The sequence below is a fragment of the Rhea americana genome, unplaced genomic scaffold (assembly GCF_003343005.1).
Source record: "Rhea americana isolate MKP2758 unplaced genomic scaffold, rheAme1 scaffold_99, whole genome shotgun sequence".
NCBI lineage: Eukaryota > Metazoa > Chordata > Aves > Rheiformes > Rheidae > Rhea > Rhea americana.
In genome coordinates, this window is record NW_028187188.1 from 937,161 (window position 1) to 946,182 (window position 9,022).

Consider the following 9,022-nt stretch of genomic DNA (forward strand, 5'->3'; position numbering starts at 1 on the left):
TCCTGCCGCACCGCTGCGGAGGGGGTCGGTGCGGCTGCCACCTGCCCGCCGGGAAGGGCCTGCAGGATTCCCCCGTGCCGCTGCCTTCGGCCGCGAGACGGAAAAGAAACCCTCCGCAGTGGGAAAGGCAACGCATTTCTGCAGTGAGCCCCCTCAGCTTTGGCAGGCGCCGCGCAGCCTGCTGCGGCTTGGGGAAGGGGCAGAGGAAAAGCCGACGGTGCCCGGAGCAACTAACAGGTCTTTGGGCCACACGAATTTTATGCTCTACTCGCTCACTGTCCTTTTTTTCTGCAGTTTTAGGTGGCTTAGCACAGCTCAGCCCCAGTTTCTTGGCCTGTTCTTGGCCTAGCTGCATTTTCCCCTATAATCAGCAGCAACGGAGATTTTTTTTTTTCCCCCAGGAAAGCAAAGTGGCCACACGGAAGTGCAGGGCATAGGCAGTGGGGATGCGTTGCGGGTTGGATATCTACCGATCTGTCACCGATACCCTTAAATAAAACACAATTATTCCTCTCAATAACTTTTACAATGACCACTAGTTCTGTTTATGTTGCCATTTCACCTATTTTATTACCTTTTTCCCCCCTTATATGACTGTTTGTTTAAACAGATCATACGTTACTATGGGGTAAAACAGGTGTAATTTTTATCCTGCAGACTTCTTGGTTGGCTATGTTTCTCCTACCATGTTATGTGTTTCTCCTACCATGGCTGAGGGCAGGAAGGAGTGCTGTGCCTTACCTGGGTAGCAGGAAGATTTCTTCATCCAAAAGCATTTCTAGGGKTGCTACCATTAATGAGATATTTTCACACTTCTGAAATGGCATTTTCCTGAAAGTTTTGAGGAATTCTCAGAGTTTTCCCAGAAACATGCTTAAYTCTACTCTAGAGAGGAAGAAGGAGAAAAAAGGGAGCATTACTGCTAATAATAAAAGCACATTAAAATTGTCCAACCCATAGATCTCTAAAAAGGTTTTTGCAGGCTTGGCTTTGAAGTGTGTGCCTCTGCATCAAATGAACATTAGGGGTCCCCAGTGGACTTTCAAAAGTTTGGGGGGGGAGGGGGGAAGAAAAAGGCTCGAGCGTTCCTGATTTTCTTTACAATATGAATCCCAATACCCACCCACCTACCAGGCGAGCTCTGTTGATACCAGGGGCGAAACAACAGCACTAGCACACTGACGTAAAGCCAAGGCAKAAACCACAGTGCAGTGCCTACAGAAACACAGGGGCTCGCTAGCGGGGCCTTTTCCTTCTGCCCAAAGTCAAGGTTGGAAGCTTTTTGTCAATTTTGGGATTTTTGTACTTAATTGCAAGTGTTATTTCGGTGCGAGGCTCTTTTGAATTTTCCTTTTATTTTATTTTTTTTTAATTCCTTGGGAGACGTTCTCTTCCATTTGCCGAGCAAACCCAGGCTCGGCGTAACCGAGCCGTGGTGGCCCTGGCCGCGATCCAGCGCGGCGTAGGCAGGCCCCTGTGGAAACTTCACCGCGCCGCCTCGGCGCTGCGCTCAAGCAGCGGCTTTTGGAGGCAGCGACTGCTGGGGAGAAGAGCCGGGACGGTGGCGGGATTAGCGAGCTCATTTGCACTTGTCACATCAATCAGATTGCTTAAGTGCAGGGGACGGCTCAACCATCTATCTCTCCTGCCTTCCAGCGTCACAAAATGTCACGCTTTCTTCGAGGGTTTTCTGATGGGAGCACGGCTCACCTTCCTGACGAGAGCCCAACGAGCAAAGGATGGGCGCAGCGAAGCGTTTGTGCCCRGATACGTTCGTGGTCAGGGAGGAATCAAATGTGGAAGTCACGTACCGATTCGGGCCGAGCACCTTCGGTCTCGCCTGCTCTTCGCACGGGGTTTCTAACAAGGCAAAAAGCAGAAACTTCGGGCAAGCGGCTCAAAATGCGGTCCATGGCGATAGCAGAATTTCTTCCCCTAGTTTTGCCCTAGCTTTCGTATTTCTGCATGAGAATAAAAGCCTCCTGGGCAGGTCCGATTTGGGGGATTGGGCTTTACCTGAGGCCAAGGTGCACTCGGGCTGCACCTTGGCAATGAGCCCCCAAAAGAAACAAAATGAGACGAATCAAGGCAAAAGTGAAATGCAGCAYGGAACATGCCCAAACCACTGGCAGAAATGGATAAAGTCAAAATTTTGCTGGGTGAAAAGGTACATTTCCCTTCCTGCCCCCCCTCCTCCCCCCCAGCATCCACTAGGGAAGGAATTTGCTGCAGTTTTACATAAATGGCAGAGAAACTGCACAACCCTTCTGCTGCCTACGGTGCCGCCTGGGCCCTGCAGGCTTTTCGGGTGAATAGCGCCACGTGGAGCTCGCGAGACGTTCAATGTGGCCGGGTGGCACTGCTGAATTTTTTCTCCTCATGTAATTAATACATATTATTCATAATTTTCCCTGGTGACTTCCACTAGATGGATGTGCAAAGCCAGAATCTGTGATTACTGCTTTTCTTTCATTCCTCCTCCACCGTGACCAGGGGAAAACACACTATCCTCCTCCTTAAAACCTAGGAGCAGCCAAAGCAGGAACAGCTCTCAGAAGAGGTCCCGCTGGGTTTTCACGAGGAGAGCACAGTACCATCGAAGGCGCTTGTGCAAAGCACGAGTGCTGTCGGCAGCGGCCGGCTCTTTGCTTTGCTGGCAGTGGTGAGATGCATGCCAACAGAGGTGTCCCCAAACACCGCCCACTTGCTGAGCGGCACATGCCTGTCCTCCAAAAAGCAGCATTTTACAGAGGGCCTGGAGCATATGATGCCCCATATCATTTCTCTTACTAGATTACAAAAGGAAAAAAACATAATGATGTATTTTCAGTATTTAAGAAAGTTTTCCTGGACTGATACAAAATGAACATTGCATTTATGCTTTATCAGTGTTCTATGTAAAGCGCTTTCCGGTGGGTGCTCCAAAATAAGACTTAGGGTTTTTGCAGACATCATCTCTGCTATGCAGAACTAGGTTTAAATCCCAATTTCCATTTTCAAATCGATCTTCAGTGATGCAAGCAAGAAAGTGGGTATTACATTGCTCAGCGCTCTGTAACATCTGCTGCTACTGAGACAATTTCAAAATCCTGTATCCTCTTTTCAATTCGTATCTGGCTTAGCTCCCTACAAACAAATGGGCTACATTTGGAATATTCATGATTATCTAAAGGCTGGATGGGGTGGTCCTAGTCAAAGGTTGGTAACAGCTCTCATGGTTCCCATGGGAATAATGCCTGGTGTGCAAGGCTGAGCAGCGACGTGCTGTGAGCAATGTTCTCCTCAAGGACTTCCTGAGACTGATGTGGTCTCCATTAATCTGTGGCAACTTGTTTCCCACACTGATTTTTTTTCCCAAACTGCCTTTTGAGTCTGCATCTTGCGTAGCTCAGTAGCAGTCATCTGAGACAGAAGCCAAGCTGCAGACCAAGACATTAATGCTGGGTGTCAGCTCCTGCCCTGAGCTGCCCCTCCTCAGGGACGACGACATGCAGAGATACCGGCAGATGTCTCCTTTGGTCCCCAAGGGAGACAACCAGCAGAGATGACACAAGCCCAAGACAAGGACATGGGCAGCAAATCCACTTGATGTGCAAATTCAACGACTGTGATAATGATCAGGAATAAGCTACGTCCAGTGGCTGGGTACAGGGTGTTCGCCCAAACTCTTCTATATGTGTAGGAATAACATTAGAAGTCCAGCTGGCCTAATCAGAAGGTCTCTGTTGCCTCTGGCCACAGCTAGCACCTCATGGCCCAGTCTTGGCTGGCCCTTTGCGAGAGCTCGAAGGCCTCACACGTACTGTGTTTTTACTCTCTGAAGCTCCTGGAAAATTGGGCTGCCTGGAGTTCTCCATGATGTGCTTGTTATGCCCAGCAAGAAAATCTGAGTAGTTTCAGATAATTTCAATGTCTCTGATACTCTCAAGGTGTATGGCCTCTCAGGGGATTTCTTCTTCACCCCTGCTAAGGCAAGCAAACTAGCTATTCCTTAAGGTGATTGACCCCTTCTCCTACAGCCAAGTGCCAAGTCCTCTGGCTCCGTGACCCAAACAAGGCTAGGACAGGGGGTTATCAGCAGCTGCAAATGCTGATGCACCCCCTCCCCCCAGCCCTTTGTGCACGAGTGTTGGAGCAGGTGCTCACAAGGAGCCACCAAGGATGCTTTGGCTACCTCATGGCCTACCTGAGCTCATCACCAAGGACTGAGTTCGCTGCAAATCTCAGCCACTACCACCCATTTCACCTGGTGAAGCAGCAGCATATTTGCTGGTCTGGSTGCAGGCGATCACTACCCGAGCCAGGCAGCGTCCCCCGGGACCCTTGCTGCAGCCCTCAGCCACCTCCGGGGCCTCCCTGGCCGCTCTGCAGGAAGGCTGATTGCTTATTAAGGTATGCATGGTGGGATACTGACACCTGGGGCAGCAAGAGCAGCTTTTCCAATTTTACAGGAATTTGAAGGCCTATTTTGTTTACCCTTTTTATTATCATAAATACAAGTGCACAGTCATCTGCATAATTACAGATGCTGTGTAATTACTGTGCAATTATACATTACACCAGGCTATGTTTGCTGTGCTGGTAGACAGGCAGTCTCACAACTCTAGCACCTATTTTGCAATCAGCTGACACCCAGATATCCATAAATCCCTGAGCAGAAGTTATGCTCCAACCTGCATACTAGCCACCTTGATGCTGCAAAGAAGGTTGACTATGCAGGATGCTTTGTAGATAAACTTTGAAGTTTATGGAGATAAACTGTATTTCTGCAGCATTCCTGGGGAAACCTTGCAGTCTTCCTCTCTTGCAAAGCGTCTGTTAGGGATGCTGCTATTTTCATAGCAGCAGAGACTTCTGGGGAGAAGGATGTCTAAATATTTCCCTTTCTGTTGCCTCTATGCATTACGCAGGAACCCAATTGCTGGTCGCGATCCAGCCAGAAATGTATATGTTTAGCCAGCGCCTTGTCTAGGCAGTTGGTAAAACATTTTAGCGTGAAAGGCACTTCATGTAAAATGATCTCTTGGTGCACAACATCCCCCGTTTCTACCAGCTACGAATCAGGAGGGAAAAAAGAGAGATTGGAAGGAGTAGAAGGAATAGCCCTAAGCATGAACTAAGAACTGGAAAACCAGCCTTAGGGTGAAAGACTCCCAGATTTCACTTAAACTTCTTCCTGAAAGGGTCAAGGTCACTTGATTACTGTTTACAAAAACCTGAGAGAAAACTTTGACAGGCCACAAAAGCATAACAAAAATCAAACTGTTAGAAGTGGAAGCAAGACAAAATTGGACACAAGTTTGCGTGGCAAATTTCAACCATATTGGTGACTGGAAAAATGTAGGTTCTCCATCATCAAGATTTTCTTAAGATGATCTCTAGGTCAGTAAGTTACCAAGGTCTGAATGTTGTGGTGGCCCAGTTAGCATAAGAGTGGTACCCTAAACGTCTCAAGGTTTTTGGTTGCTTTTTTTCCACTGCTAATTGTCCATACTTTAGTTAATCAGAACTTCCTATTCCACAAAACAGGATCATGTCCCTTTAGTGACTTCTAATTACTTTGAAAATTCTCCGATTATCTAAAATCACGATCAGAAAAATATTTAATGTACTGAGAATTCATGATCTAAATGCATTCCTCCACAGAAATTTAGCCAAAGCTCCATTATTTTCACTGGCCAAGAAAAACAAAGTAGATACAATATGCACAGCAATAAAAGATGACTTGTAACACAGAACTGCCTTATAGATCAGTTCAGATATAGCTGTATCACATCTGGCACAGGTTAGTAGTAGATTCTTAGGGAATTACACAGTATTTTATGTTTCTTTTGTTACATTTCTTATCATGATGCCATCTTAAGCCTAATAAAGAACAGAGGCAGAAGGAGCTACAATAATTAGAGACCTTACAAAGTCCACGCAGCAAAGCACATCTGTAAGAGAAGGCTATGCCATGTCCCATGATGAGATCCCCCATTTTATCCTGAGAGAACTTGCAATGTTGAAACAGAGAAGAAACCATATAAATGGAAAATAAGAGCAATAGAAACACCTGGCCACAAGAAGTATGCTGCTTTCTATTCCGTATCAATCATCGCTTTGGCAAGATGGCTCAGAGCAAGAGCGCACATTATCAGTAGCAGAATACAAGATAAATGATGTTTGTCATACCTCATCAAGCCGAGGGTTAACAGCGTAGTAAAACATCAATACAACGTTATTACCTCTAAGGTATAACCACACGTCATATTGCACAGCACCTGCAGAGGATTAAGCATCTCAATAAAGTAATCCCATGACAAAAAGTCGCTACAGTAGTCATTACCAATTGCAACGCAGCAAGAAATATGTCACGCCAAAGAAACAGCGCAGTGCTGGCTAAAACAGCGCCTGCAGCCAGTCTGGGAGCAAACTCCTTCCCCCATCAGCAGTGCAGGACTCTTAGCTGGAAGAAACTTATATTTTCCTTGATTTGTCCTAACAGTTTGAGACCGGAGTCTGCAGCACTTTATAAACATGCATGACAAGAAAAGCCCATGCTCAGGGGATCTTATTAGAATCTAATTAAGTCAGACAGTGCCACGCATTCAGGAGCAGATGGGGGGAAGGCAGCACTTGCCTTGATCGGTGATGAAAAGGCTTGGGACCGGCGGGTTGCAGGGAAAGGTTTGGGGTCATTTGTGGCGCTTGAAGATCAATCTTTGACATTTGCTGGGCAGAAGTCCCCTGTGGGGAGGCTGTGCTAGAGAGACAGTACACAACTAACCAAATAAAACACAACAGCTCTGCAGTGGTCAGTTAAAAACAAAGACAGAACCCATTTTCTGCTTTTTTTTTTTGTATGTAATACATGCCATTCTGTGAGACACTGAAAAACATGAGCTCCACCGACTTGACAAAGAGCAATATAGAGCAWAATACCCATGTAGCAAACCGTCTCAGAGCAGCATGGTCTCTACTCACCCTACCTGCCAGTCTGCCACTAATCGTGTCTTAGTGCCTCTGTGATAAGGCCTTTTCCTGCATGCCACTGTRCAGAAGACACTCAGAAACTGCTTGCAAACCATTTTGGGTTGGTTACAAAACAGTGTGAAAAAAGATAGGATGGATGGAGATGAAGATTGAGGGACACAGCTCAYGCTCCGCTTCCCTGCATGTCAAAACGGTATTTATCAAGCTGACCTCTGACAGGAACACTGAAGGCAAATGAAGCAAAATACTGAAAAAGCGTATACTAGATTTAAGATAAAGATTCTGCAAAAGCAGTGGCCAAATTAAATGTGGATATACATATTTATGGTGCTGGCACTTCAATGAGGAAGAGCCCTCCCAAAGTCTCAACCGGGTGAATATTACAGAATTTCCTTCCAATCCTCGCCAACATTTGACTCTCATTTTCCAACACAGGCATTTTACATGTAGCAAAAAGTTGTCAAGAGCCACAAAAATTATACATTGGTGACTTCCTTTCACAACACAACACTTGATATATCACATGTTTTGGCTTAGCAACATCAAGTCTAAGACAGAGGAGATTATTTTTTAAAAAATAGTCCCCTCTACTGAGCCTGAAGGACTCTGCTGAAGTCAGGTAATGCTTCAGCTTAGGGACCTCAGAAATACCAAGTCCAGTTCTTGCAGGCTTTGGCAATTTTTCTTCCTCTGTATAGGGGGTTATTGAACAAAACAGTCCACACACTACACACGAGGCTTTGCCCAGAGAACATAACATCCGAGCCTTCCCTGGTCAACTGCCAGATGTGATAAAGAGATGCTTAATTTATTTTAARACAAGCCAAATGCAAGATCCAAATAGCTCTCAGTGTTATCCATGTATTCACACGTTGCTGTTAAGCTACCCTCCTCTCRGACATCCTTCCAGCTCCAGCACCTGCTGAACCTGCCACAGCCCTGCTTGCAAACCTGGCTTTCTCCCYGTGAGAACACCGCTCTCCGTCCGGGCACCGGCAAGGGGAACCAGTGATGCACACTAGAAACTGCATCAGCCACTGAACTGACGGTCTGCACAGGCGTTATCCGCACACATCTTCCCTTCAGCGGGAAGTAAGCAAGTTTCCAGACAWACACATATATATTTTTTCTCCTACATTAGTTTCTCCATAAGAATCAGATGTCTTTCAAGCCTAGAAGTAGAAATGATCAGAAACAGCCTCAGACTTTTGCTACCCACCTGCAAAATGTGCAGTGAAGCAACCGGGGGCTCCGCTGCCTTACGACCCTTTGGCAGAAAGCATTCAGAGCGGCCGGGGCTGCTGGAGACTTGCCTTTCAAAAATCACAAAAAGGCCGCGTTTCAAAGACAGCATTTTCCACCTGTATTTACAGAAACAGTTACAGAGCTGTGTGGAGGAGATTACAGGCTGAAGGACTAATATTTAAGGTTTTATTGACATTAAAACATCTTAAGTGGGGGAATAGCACTGGGAGACAGAATCTATTTCAGGTAAGTGGCAGCTTGGCTCTTTACCATTAAAGCTACTCATCCTGCCATGCACACGCCGGGAAAGACAAGCAGCTTCTTTTATTTAACACTGAGTATGTATATTAAAAACATAGGGAGTAGTTCAGTCAAAATTAACTCCCTTTTTCTCTAGAAAGCAGCTATTGTTGGTTCAGTGGTGTGCAGAACAGGCGCTGCTTTTTTCTACATCTTTCTACCTGTTAAGGCTTCACCTCGGTTGAAGCATCTTACTTACAACACGGGCAATAACAGCCAGTTATAGGTCTTCCCCTGCACATAACTGCAGTTTAGGCTATGCTGTGGTTTACCGCACTCTTTGGTGTGATAAACCCTATTTTGTGCTCCAATTTGCGGGGAGGAAAGGCAGCAGTGAAAGGATAACACTCTGGATTTAGTGTATATATGTGATTTGTTTGAAAGGACAAAATTATTCACCCTAAAGCCCGTAAAGAATAACAACTAATTGGAATGCTTCAATTAAAAAATAGTTTTTTTTTTTTTTTTTTTTTTTTTTTTTTTTTTTTTTTTTTTTTTTTTT